Genomic DNA, 12,537 nt, shown 5'->3' on the forward strand with positions numbered 1-12,537 from the left:
TTTTCCATGAATCCTTTATTGGCTGTTTATGAGCTATTTAGTTAGTATCAACTCTTTAAGGACAAAACAGACTTTCTCCAGAATGATCTGTCCAAAGCCTTACACTTTAGGTTTCTCTACTGTATACCCATTGCTGGTATAATCAAGTCTATCCTGCTTGCTGCTGATTGTCCTCTTCTTTTGCTTTTCCTAGCATTGTAGACTTTCAGGTCATCACATAATATGTTCAAAATATGGTAGTCTGAGTCTGGTCTTGTGCCTCAAATGAGAATTCAAATAGATTTATTCTATGATCCATTTATTTGCTTGGATATCCATAGTATTTCCAAGAGTTTTCTGCAACACCAAAGTTCAAAAGCATCAATAATCTTTTTTATCCTGCTTCTTCAAAGTCCAACATTGCTTGCACAATTTTGATTTTGATAGCTATTGGAACATCTGAGTATCTTTTTCAAAGCCTTCATTGCAATTCTACCAAATGTCTGTGGTATATTTCTTGACTACTGATTCCTTTACTATTGATACTGTAGTCAAACCTAAAAGGGCTGCTTGCAAAGACTGATATTATTCAGTTATAGACTGTGTTGTACCCAAGGACTGCCTTTCTATAACTTTCATGGCTATGAACCCGCACTGTTCGTTTTTCATTCCTTAGTGGTGAACAGTATAATTCTTTGACCAAATGTGCACAGTTCCAATCCATTCCACTTTACCAATGCCTAAGAAGCCCAGTTGTAGTTGATTCATTTTGTTTTTGACTTTGTTGAACTTTCATGATTTTTATGTTCCATTTTCTCATTTTAATTCTGCCTTTGCAGTTTTGGATTTTCTTTTCCCGCACAGCAACATCAGCAACTATATACCCCGAAGACTTTAATTTAGCTGCATCATATTTTAAAAGATCCTCAACAATTCTTCAGTAGCATATTGAATGCCAACCCATCTGACACTATTTTGTTGATCAGTTTATGACCATGCCATAAGAAATATCTTGTTTGGGGCAGGGGACAACTGAGCCATTTGAACATTTGAGAACATATTGTGGCCATTCCTAAATGGTTTTCTAGGGAAGTATGAGCAGTCTCAAAACAGCTGTTTATCAGGCAGCTATTGGGTTTTAACTCAGTGATATAAAGAGATGCTTTGCAGAACAAAACATTACCCAGCAACCACACAGGGTACATATGGCTGAGTCATGCGGAAATATTTTGAGAACTTTCCATGGCGTCTTCTCTTCATATATGCACAGAAGATTCGTATCTTCTGCAAATCAGTCAGACAAAACAATAGAGTCATGTCTCCCCCCGCCTCCCGGCTGAAATTAAATTAGTCCTTAACTGAGATGGATCTGCAAAGTGGAGCAGGATCACTTTACACATTAGGCTTAGGGTGGTAGCCTGGATATAACTACCTTATTTCTAAATAAGGAAAACTGCAAGTCTCTTGTGTTATTGGAAACTCATTGTAGTCTCTATTATAACCTGGTCTCCCAGCTTTGGGATATGATTTCAAAATGTGAAGCCCTTTGTCCAACTCTATTTAAAAGGCATTCTGAGATTTATGATAATTTCCAATATAGTTAGAAATACACAAGCATATTTCTCCCTTCACTTTAATTTTACGTGACATGGAGACACAATATGGAGCCTACAAAAATGCTACATTTTCCTGTATATCCTATGCCTCAAGGGTCTTGAAAGGCTGCTATTCCTGTTTTTTCCTTCCCCAACTTTTCATGCCCAGCATTTCTGCATACTACTAGCCAGCCTTAGCAGGAACAATATAATGCTTTAAATTTTCCCTATTCTTACTAGAGAGCCTTAGAAGTTAGTTAGAGAAACTAGCACAATCCATAAATTGTGTTTGGCATAAAGGTTTGTTTGCAAAAACAAATGTAACTTCTACAGCTTAATCATAATTTGCCTCAGATGTTAAGTACATCTTTTAATATCACTAGTCTTACCTCTAACAAATTTCTCTTCTCAGAAAAAAATGTCCTGATTTATACAGGGTAAGAAAACAAAAGCTGTTCCCAAACTGTCTGAAGCCAAAGGAAATGAAAGGCACAACACCAATTGAGGTGCAGAATATGAGAGATCGCCAATCCGGAAAAGGCTGTGGCCAAGCTACAGGAAGTTTTCTCCAAGTGTATAAACATACTCAGCTTTGGGTTGAGCACAGCTGAAGGTGTTATTACTTTTTCCTTATCAACCCACATGCATTTTTTCCTTGCCAAAATTCCTTCTTAATCTTTTGTTTTGGAAAGCATGCTGCTGATAATGGTTTCCTCCTGCTCAGTTTCTGTACTGCGATGAGAAAAGTACAATTCAATATTTATCTCCTTTGCATTCATAGGTCTCCACTAATTAAAAGAAAAAGCGCCTGATGCCTAGTTCTTCATTTAATTTGTGGAAGAAATCATGATGTGTTATTTATAGCAACATGCAAGAAAAATAATGGGTCTAGAACTCCTTCCATCAAATGATTTTATTCACATTTTATTCCATTGCATTTTGCTGTAGAAGTATCCATGTCAACTTTCAGTTGTATACATCTCTAATTAATTGAACTTAAACAAAAGGGCTGGAAGACTTTTGCCTGTAGCCAGGCAATGTAGGTGGCATTTACTTAGATAGGCTCATATTCTGAGTCATTGTAAATTAGACACTCATATCTTATGTTTGATGCACTGCAAGCAACATTCAGAAAGATAAATAATTAGCTAACAATCAATTTTTACAAGAATAATTTAAATAACTTTTTTCTTGGATTCTTTACTGAATAATATACATTCAGCTAAAATGAGAATTGGCCAAATAACAAATGGTAGCATCCACAAACTGGGAAAGTTTAGACTGGGAAAGATTTGAAAGAAATGTTCAGCAACTAGAGAAGATTTAGTGATGAAACCAATTAAAACAGCATAAAACAAAATTTGTTGTTAGCCACATTTGATTTTCTGTTATTTCTTTGGAAACTCTTAGCTGTCGTTTTTGGCAGTCCACAAACACTCCACCCCTTGCTGGTGTGAAGAGGGAATCGGAGATACTTATATGAAAAAAACAAGCTGACTGCCAGTGTTTCTGAAATATGGGCTCACTGAACTACAAATTCTATGTTTTGCATTTTTGTTTTATTAGTTTTATTCCAATAATAAAAATATACAATCTGGTTCATTTTTACACAAAATAAGCTCTTATAGTTGTGCTTAGGGATGTAGATTGAATTTCTTAAAGCAAGCAGATGCTACTAAAGATTGATACTGGGAACCATCGTTTAGCCACACCTATACAACTGCAGATTTCTAGCCTCCCTCTCCCTGCATCCTTAGGGGAAATATTTATAGTTTATTAAATAAGAAGATATATCTCATGAGGAATTCAGAAATACAGCAAAAAATAAAATTGGAAAGGGCCATCAGGTCATTGGGAATAATTATGTGCTTTGCACAGGAATTCAGTTTAATATATCCTTGGAATATTGGTCTATTCAAAATCACTATTATTAGTTCTATATAAGTATGTGTGTATGTGTGTGTATACAGTATGTATGTGTGTTTTATATATGTGTGTTGTATATATATATGTGATATATATATATATGTGTGTGTGTGATATATATATATAGCCAGGTTCTTCCTACGTAAACCAAGATTTTTATGCAGCCCTAGTTCAGTGAAATCACAATCCACTAGTTTCTAGGCTTTTTTTTTCCGGCAGTCAGCAAACACTCTGCTGCCCATTGGGAGACTAAGGAGACTAAGGGCAGCAGAGTATTTGCTGGCTGCCAGAGAAAAAAAAAGCCTAGAAACTAGTGGATTGTGATTTCACTGAACTAGGGCTGCATAAAAATCTTGGCTTACATAGGAAGAACCTGGCTAAAGAGAAATACACATAAAGCCTACGAAAAGGAAAGAAAACAAATATATATATATATATATATACATATATATATACATATACATATACATATACATATACATATATATATATATATATACATACATACATACACATACACACACACACATATATAAACACACACCTGTATACACATACACACATATACACACAGAGACATATATTTAAAAGTCAGCAATAATGTTTTACTTTGCTTTGTTTTTAAATTATGATCTTTTAAGCGCAGGCAGTTTTTTCACTGAGCCTTTAAATTAAGCCCACTTTTCCAGTCATCTGAAGTTTATTCCCCCAGCTCCAAAATAGCCAAAATAAATTTGTGTACTAAGCCTCAGGTGACTGATAAAATAAGAATAAAAAAATGATAAAAATGATAAAATCGTAAAACACTGGACTTATTCCTTTTTTTAAGAAAAATAGCAGAGGAAAACTAATGTTCTAGAAAAACAGTGATATGAGGGCCTTTTTCCAATCAGCTTTTGAACCAGCAGCCATCTCTATGCTAAGCAAAAAAAATTATAACCACTTTCTATCATAGCTTTAGTAGTCTTTTAGAAGATTACTAGACCCGTGTTCAGAAATACTGTGGTCCAAATGACAGATTGCAGATAGGAATGAGGGACTACATCAAGTATTAGCACTGAAAGAACTCTACAGTTTCATATCACGTACATATAGCCCTCCAAATTCCACTATTTGCTTGGAAATTGACAGGCAGTTAAACCTGCTGTTGCAGGCATCGAAACAATATCAAAGCTCGCCTCACAATTGTCTAGGGAAAGTGATTTGTGATTGCTCCTAGAACTGACAAGTAACATTTGATGGGGGGGGGGGTGAAAGAAGCAGAGGAATCAACCAATAGCTTTCCTTAATTTGGCTCACATTAAATCAGTAAGGACACCACCATTAATCAATTCTGTTACTGTGGCAAAATAGAGATCAGCAATGGAGATAACACAATTTATTGTGCAGGTATACTTTTCTGCTGGATCAAGGAGCTGTAGGTTTCACTTTAACTTGGCTGTATGGAAGAGCCCTATAATAGTCACTCATAAGCAGTAGCATTTATTCCAGAGGGATGCACAATTTGCTTAACATGATTATTTATGGAAATAAAAAGATGTTTATTTAAAGCTGATGCATGGTGCAATGCTACCCTCTATTGTCTGCTTTTGGAAAACACGTATACCGGTATATTATATTTTAAAAACAGGAGAAATTAAGAGAGCCATTTTAAATAGAAGACGGAGAACATTCAGAACTCTGAATTTGCTTGATCTTAGGACCAGCAATCATTCTAGGTAGGTCAAAAAATGGTAAAAGCGTCCCTCAATGTTCTTTAACAGAAAAAAAACAGAGTTGTTCAAACATTAACGTGTAAGGAGGATTACCTAGATGCTTACTTCCTTTACCCACTGTCCTATCAGAGCTGAAGAAGCTTCTTGGATGAGAAGCAAAACATCTTCAAAAGAAAAAACGAGAAAGTCCAGTTGCCTCTTGAAAAAGCACCTTGGGACAACCATGACCTGGATGACAGAGAATCTCTACAGTCTATGATGAACTCCATTTTATTTCCTGAATATTAAAAGAATATGTCACATAGTAGGCATAATTTACCCAGTGAATAAAGATTTGGATGCAATAGTTTTATTGGTTATATGAGAGACTGTAGATCACTGATTTCTCTGAAATGTGACTTTGATTTCCTTTTAAAAATAATGTTAATTAAAAATTTCCTAACTTTAATGGTCAATTCCATTTTATTTATTACAATCTTATCCAGCAAATGAAAGAGAAGAAAGTTAAAATAGATAGATGTAAATAAGCACAGACAGCAATCAGCTTTAAAAGGAGCCTTGGTAGTACAGTGGTTTAAGGCACCCTGTTATTAAGCTGGTTATTAAGATCAGCTGCCTGCAATTACTGCAGGGTTCGAATCTCACCAAGGCTCAAGGTTGACTCAGCCTTCCATCCTTTCTAAGGTAGGTAAATTGAGGACCCAGTTGTGGGGGCAATAAGCTGACTTTGTATAAATATACAAAAAGGATGAAGGCTATTGCTGAGCACATTGTAAGCCGCCCTGAGTCTTCGGAGAAGGGCGGCATATAAATCAAATTTTAAAAAAAAAAGTGATATTAATTTCCTATGGAATAAGCAATTCATCATTTTTTGTAGCAGTCAGAAGTTTTGATAATGTAAAATGGTAATTTAATTGATATATGTCATTCTTTTATTTCATATTAAAGTAAGCAATTTTTATCAAATTATATTTGTCTGTTAATTAGCCACGGAAAATATTTTTTGAATGAAATTTGTAAAAGATTTGGTCAATATATCATAAATCTCTTACATGCATGCTTAACAAACAGGCCTCTGCCAACAAGGATATTTTCAATGGGAAGACTCCTATAAATTTAAATTACTTAATAGGTTTGTAAAAAGAAAAGTGGCCCTTTAGATTTCTGGGCCTTAAGCCAATCCCAAGAATAAATTCAGTTTGTCTAAGAACTTTGAAGAATATATGATTTAATGTATAGATGTTCAAGAGCCATTTAATGACATAAGTATTTTCAAATGCAGTTTTTCTAAAGGAAAAAAAACAATAGTGTCACCTTGAATATTTAAGTAAGTTATATATTATTCCTACTTGAAGGTTAAATTGAATTCCAAAAAGTTTCTACAGGTATTCTATATTGAAATGTGCTATCTTTTGATTCTATTAGAAATGGAAAAAAACACATTCAAACATAAGTGATTTCTAACATTTGTCATACATGTGAATATTTTATTTTTATACTCTTATAACAACCTTTTTAGAATATCATTAAGCTTTTAGAAACTCCTAATCTTTTAAGGAACAAAAGTGGGACCTTTAATTATTGTTATTATATTTTTATCCCACTTTTTCATATATACCTTAAGGTGGTAAACATGCCTTACACATGCCTATTTTCCCTACAACAACCCTGTGAGGTGGGCTGAGCTGTGAGAGAGTGACTGGCTCACAGATTCCTACTTTCTAAACTAGCACTTTAACCCCTAATAGACTATCATAGTCTTCATAAATTCCTGATTCTTATCATGAATGCAATTTACAACATTCAAGACTAGAAGAATTCAAAGCAACTTAATATCATCATTTCTTTCAAGGCTATTTCAATGACAGTTCATTTGGGTCAAGTACAATGGAGTCCAAATAGCTATCTCAGTTATTTTTCTAGCTATTGTTTGTGTCATACACTTACTGGGTCATATAGTCCAAATGCAAGATAAGCTAAATGTTTATAGAAAAGATGACAAGAGGTCTATTAAAAAAAGAACTAGCTTGTCCTTTATGAACCCAAAAGGGCATCAAGTTGGGGAAAAATCTTTTTTATATTCTTATAGAGATATCTTGGTGTCTTATTGGTCATGTCAAAAAACATACTTTGTTTGCTGCTCTTTTTTCTGGATATCTCTACTCCCATACTTCCCATTCTTATATTTGCTTAATATAAGCCAGCCCGAAAGAACCTATATTCTAAAGCATATGATCTCTAAAATCCTGAACATTGGCAAAGTCTCATTAATTCTGTACTTGAGATATAAGCTGATTCTCATGTCATGCTAACCATGGCATGAAAACACCCCAATAAGCATGGCCTAATTCTCAACCTACCATAAAGGCAGCCTAAATTCATTCTCAGCTATTCCAGTTTTAAAAGTACGTAGTCTTTTCTCTCTTCTTCTAACAGATGTCTTGACGCACAATTTACCATGCTTCATTCCTGATCTTGGTAAAGATGCAGTTAGGGCTGGCATCTGCCAGGCTCCAATTGTTCAGTTGAGGTTCAGTAGGTCCTCTTCTGGTTAATAGGCACTGCATCATATTGAGATTTCTAATGGTATAGAATGAAGTAATTTGGTTACCAATAGTATTATCACAAGTTTTTTTTCCAAAATATTTTACTTGGTTCAATTTCCTTTTCAGGATGCTGATTTGACTCTGAATGTCCTAATGCCACTGAAGCTCTGGTAACATTTCTTCTGAGGAAAAAGAACAGCCTAAAATCAACTTCCTGGATCAATAATGATAAAGACATACTAAAACTGTTATTAGGGATTGTACTGTAAGTTAAATATTTATAGAGATAGAAATCATTTTGTTGTATTTTAAGAAAAGGTGTTAACTTACTAAAACTGTATTTATGATTAAAGGGAAAGCTATTTTTATGCATTCCTTTTTTTACTATATTGCTTTTTTCTCTTTTTCCTCTTTTTTTTCTTATTTGCGCCTTTTCTTTTTCTTTACTAATTTTATATTAGTTTTTATTCTGCAGTCCTGGATGCTAGATCCATTCTTGCATATAAACAACCATCAGCTTGAAGCAGTTTTACAAGGAACAAAAACCAATATGAATAATGACACTAATATAGAAGCCAAATCTAAATGTCTACTTTGCTCCTGCATTTACACCAAAAGCACCATCTAAAGTCCCACCAACTTCACACATAAAACTAGAGGCACCTTCCATGCTGTTCCTCTAATATGGTAGATGCCATCACCTTTCAGCATTGTCCCTTGGGATTCTATATAAAACAAAAGGACCAAATTCTGCAGAAAAGAATGGACAAACCCATGTTTGAATCAATACTCAAACCAAGGACAAAGTAGTATCAAAGGACTTCAATTTTCCAAGGACCTTCCATTACATACCTCAAAATAGTCATCTGGATTAAAAGAAAAATGGTCACACAACTGACATCAAATACAGTACATCAAAAGATTGCAGGTTATCCCTGAAGGTCACATTGAACAAAACAAATTAACAGAGTACAGTTGTTAAATTATAACATATTTCTAATCTGTCTGGTATATAACTGACATCAGCAAGCCTATTTTCCCTTTTTCCTGTATCCAAATTTAAATCCCCTATCATTTAACCACTATATTGCAACTGATAAAGTGAGCTGCAGCACATGAAAGTTTATGCCTTTAGTAAAAATTGTTAGTCTACAAAGACCAAACTCAATCTGATTCTTGGATAGTATAGACTAATACAACTTTCCTTCTCCACTTAGTATAAGCTTAAGGTCTACAAAATGTCTATTGCTTCTGTATACATAAACATGTATGGCTTTACTATGTCGCTGCCTCTTGAGAAAAAAAATGCTTTCCAAAACTTTAAATACTTATTAAAGTATTTTTAATAAGTATTTAAATATTTTTAAAATATTTTAATATTTTTAAAGTACTTATTAAAGCTTCAGTTTATTTTTGAATTATATACAAAATATATGGTTGGATATGTAATAGATATATAATGATTGAGCATGAGTCTGAAATTTGCTTCTTCTGCACTATTTGAAAGATTTAACATAAGAAATATTAACATAAGAACAGTGGTGGGTTCCTCCTGGTTCTTCCTGGTTCTGCCGAGCCGGTAGCGGTGACAATATGATGTCACCGAACCAGTTCTGCCCGCCCCCCCGCCCCCTGCGTTATTCTTACCTTTTATTTGGCCCCACCCCCAATCTATTGCTGCCTCCTGAGTCCCAGCTGATGGCTAGAGGGAAAAAAACTGTTTAAACTGTTGCCGCGGGGCTTCAAAGGGCCGCCCTACAGCTGATCAGTGTTAAAAGAAAACAAATGAGTAGACCGGTGCCTGCAAAAATACATGAGTAGATCACTGCCTGCAAAAATACAAGAGTAGATCAGTGCCTGCAAAAATAAATGGGTAGATCGGTACAGCTCTGCAAGCAATTAAAAGCCTGGTAGACCAGTACCTCTGCTAAATCCTAAATAATTGTCACATGACCATCAAGTCACGCCCACAAAATAAGCCACACCCACAGAACCGGTAGTAAAAAAATTTAGAACCCACCCCTGCATAAGAAATACTAAAAAACCTATCATCTGAGAGGGAGAAAATTCTTGAGATAATAACAGCACTTTACATCAGAGATTTCTACATTTACTACCTTCACTACCTTTAGTTAATGCTGGATTATTTGCTTGCAAGATTTATAAAGTACAGTATGTATTTCATTACATTGTCATTACCTTTCCTTACCTTTCTCTTTCAGTTTTTTTTAAACATTCCCTTGTTGTCTGTTTACATATTGTATCCTTTTCAATTCACAACTTGGCCTACACTCAGTTTTTCTTTGGCAACATACTATCTTGTGGAAAGATAATAAGGTGCCTCATTAGTAGATTAATTAGTTGTACAGCATTTTAATAGCCTGTTACATGAAAAATTATTCAAAGCCATTTTCCTGTTGTTGTGCAATATAACTTATGATTGGGTCATAAAATAGTTTATTAACACTTATTTATGTTAAAAGGATGCTGTCAGTTTGATCCCCCCCCCATTAATATGAATAATGTCTTGTAAAACTTAAAAAAAAACCTGTAACAGCTTCTATGTTAGGTAAGAGCACCTTTCCCCAAACTTGATGCTTTTCAAATGTAAAGGGCAATTTATAAAATTAAACTAGAACTTGATAGGCTGGTGGTAAATCAGCACTCTTGTTGACTGACAAGAGGCCTTAATACATCCCTGGCTGTTTTTGTGTGCCTGCTCATCCAACAATCTTAGAGGCTGCAAAATTGGTGGGAGATAAGTCCAATGTACAGGGGTGAAATCCACTTACCTTCACTACTGGTTCGTAAATGGGAGCACGTCCACGCACTCGCTTCGCTTGCATGTGACACCTCTGTGCATGCGTAGGACCTTCTGTGCATGTGCAGGACCTTCTGTGCATGTGCAGAGTGTCAAAAACTGGACGTGATGTCTGGACGGCTGTGCAGAGCCTCCCGCCGCTGGCGCTACCAATTCGCTCGAGCCAGATAAAACCAGCTGCATTTCGCCACTGTCAATGTAATGTACTGAATCCCCTGCATGGATTGCCCCTGTGACTATGTAGGGCAGACGGGAAGAAAGCTAACCAACAGACTGCAAGAATTCAAATGATGTGTCAGATGAGGAGACCCAAACTCATTGATAGCCTCACAGTGCAACGGACAATTCAATTTTGTAGCTATTAAATAGTTGGACAAGCAGGCACAAAAACAGCCATGGAAGTAATTGCAGCCTGGAAAACAGGCCCCTCATCAGTCAACAGGAGTGCTAATTTACCACCAACCTATCAAGTTTATAGAAGGCAAGGGCTGGGCAGCACAAGCAAATTATAGCCAATGACTTAAAAGCCAGTCATCAACACATCCCAATCAACATCTAAAAAGCCACGTACAATAGGGACTATAAATACCTTACACAGAACAGCACACACATTGCTAGAGAGAAGTTCCTTGAAGAACTTCCTTGAAGATAGGCTCCAGCACTAGTCCGAAAGCTTGGAAAATAAAACCTCTGGTCCCAGTGACTGACCCAGATTGGATCCTGCAACATTATCCTGAGATACATATAGTCACTTTCATTCATGACTATTACTACAGTTCTTTCCCTAGCTCTTTTTTTTTTTTGTAATAAGTTTTTATTTTATTTTATAGCGTATAAAAATTCCATTTTAATTGAACAGTGTGTTATCTGAGTTCAAATCATTTTAAGAAATAATAATCACAGTGTTTACAGCAATATTCATTGCATTAATATCAATTATATTAATATTAATAACAATAATAATCATACTATTTGTTTAACCAAGTTAACATATCTTTCTTATATCACTGATCCTTTCATATATTTTCCTGTTTCTAGCTCTTGTTTTTGTCAGCTACCCATTGATAAAATAAGTCCCAAGTCAAAAAATATTCAGTTTCTTTCTTTTCCTTAACTGTAAGTGTTAGCTTATCCATTTCTGCACATTCTAATATTTTTCTAATCAAATCTTCAATGTTGGGATCTCTTCACTTTTCCATTGTTGTGCAAATACTATTCTCGCTGCAATCAATACATGTAAAATCAGATATATATTCCCTTTGTTATACTTGTCTGGTAAAATGCCCAACAAAAATGTCTCTGGTTTCAAATCTATATGTTGTTTTATCATTTTTTCAAGCCATGTATGTATTTTTGTCCAATATTTTTTCACTCTTTGACATGTCCACCACATATTATAGTATGAACCAGGTATCTGGTGACATTTACAACATTTTGCAGATTTATCCTTAAACATCTTTGCTAACCTTGAGGGCGGAACATGCCATTTATAAAACATTTTATAAAGATTTTATTTGTATGCAGTAGACATTGTTAATTTATAATTTCTATCCCATAATCTCTGTCCTTGATCTAACTCGATTGAATAGCCAAAATTTTTAGCCCATACTATCAATGTCTCTTTTACTTGTTCATCTTCCATCTTAATACTAATCAAATAACTATATATTTTCTTTATTAATTTTTTCCAATATGGTCCTTTATTAATTTTTTATCTGTCCCTGATAATATCTGATCTAGTTCTGTTAATTCTTTATTTAAACCATACATCCTTCTCATATCTAGATTTATCCAATAACATTTGGATAAATCAGTGCTTCCACTGTGGAAAGCCAGATCGATATTTTCAAATAATGTTGTTCTTTAATTTTCTCCCATACTAATAATAATGCATTCCTAACGTAGTGTCTTTGGAAATAATTATGTATTTTGTTTTTTCCATACCATGAAAAAGC

The 12,537-nt window shown here is 34.7% G+C and overlaps 1 long non-coding RNA gene across 1 annotated transcript in view; it reads right to left on the bottom strand.

Annotated features, from left to right (window-relative positions):
* Positions 1–12,537, bottom strand: part of LOC148114563 (uncharacterized) — a 53,068-nt gene that overhangs the window by 31,079 nt on the left and 9,452 nt on the right. The window lies entirely within an intron of this gene.

The sequence above is a fragment of the Pantherophis guttatus genome, chromosome 3, assembly GCF_059756535.1.
Source record: "Pantherophis guttatus breed Tessera chromosome 3, ASM5975653v1, whole genome shotgun sequence".
Classification (NCBI taxonomy): Eukaryota; Metazoa; Chordata; class Lepidosauria; order Squamata; family Colubridae; genus Pantherophis; species Pantherophis guttatus.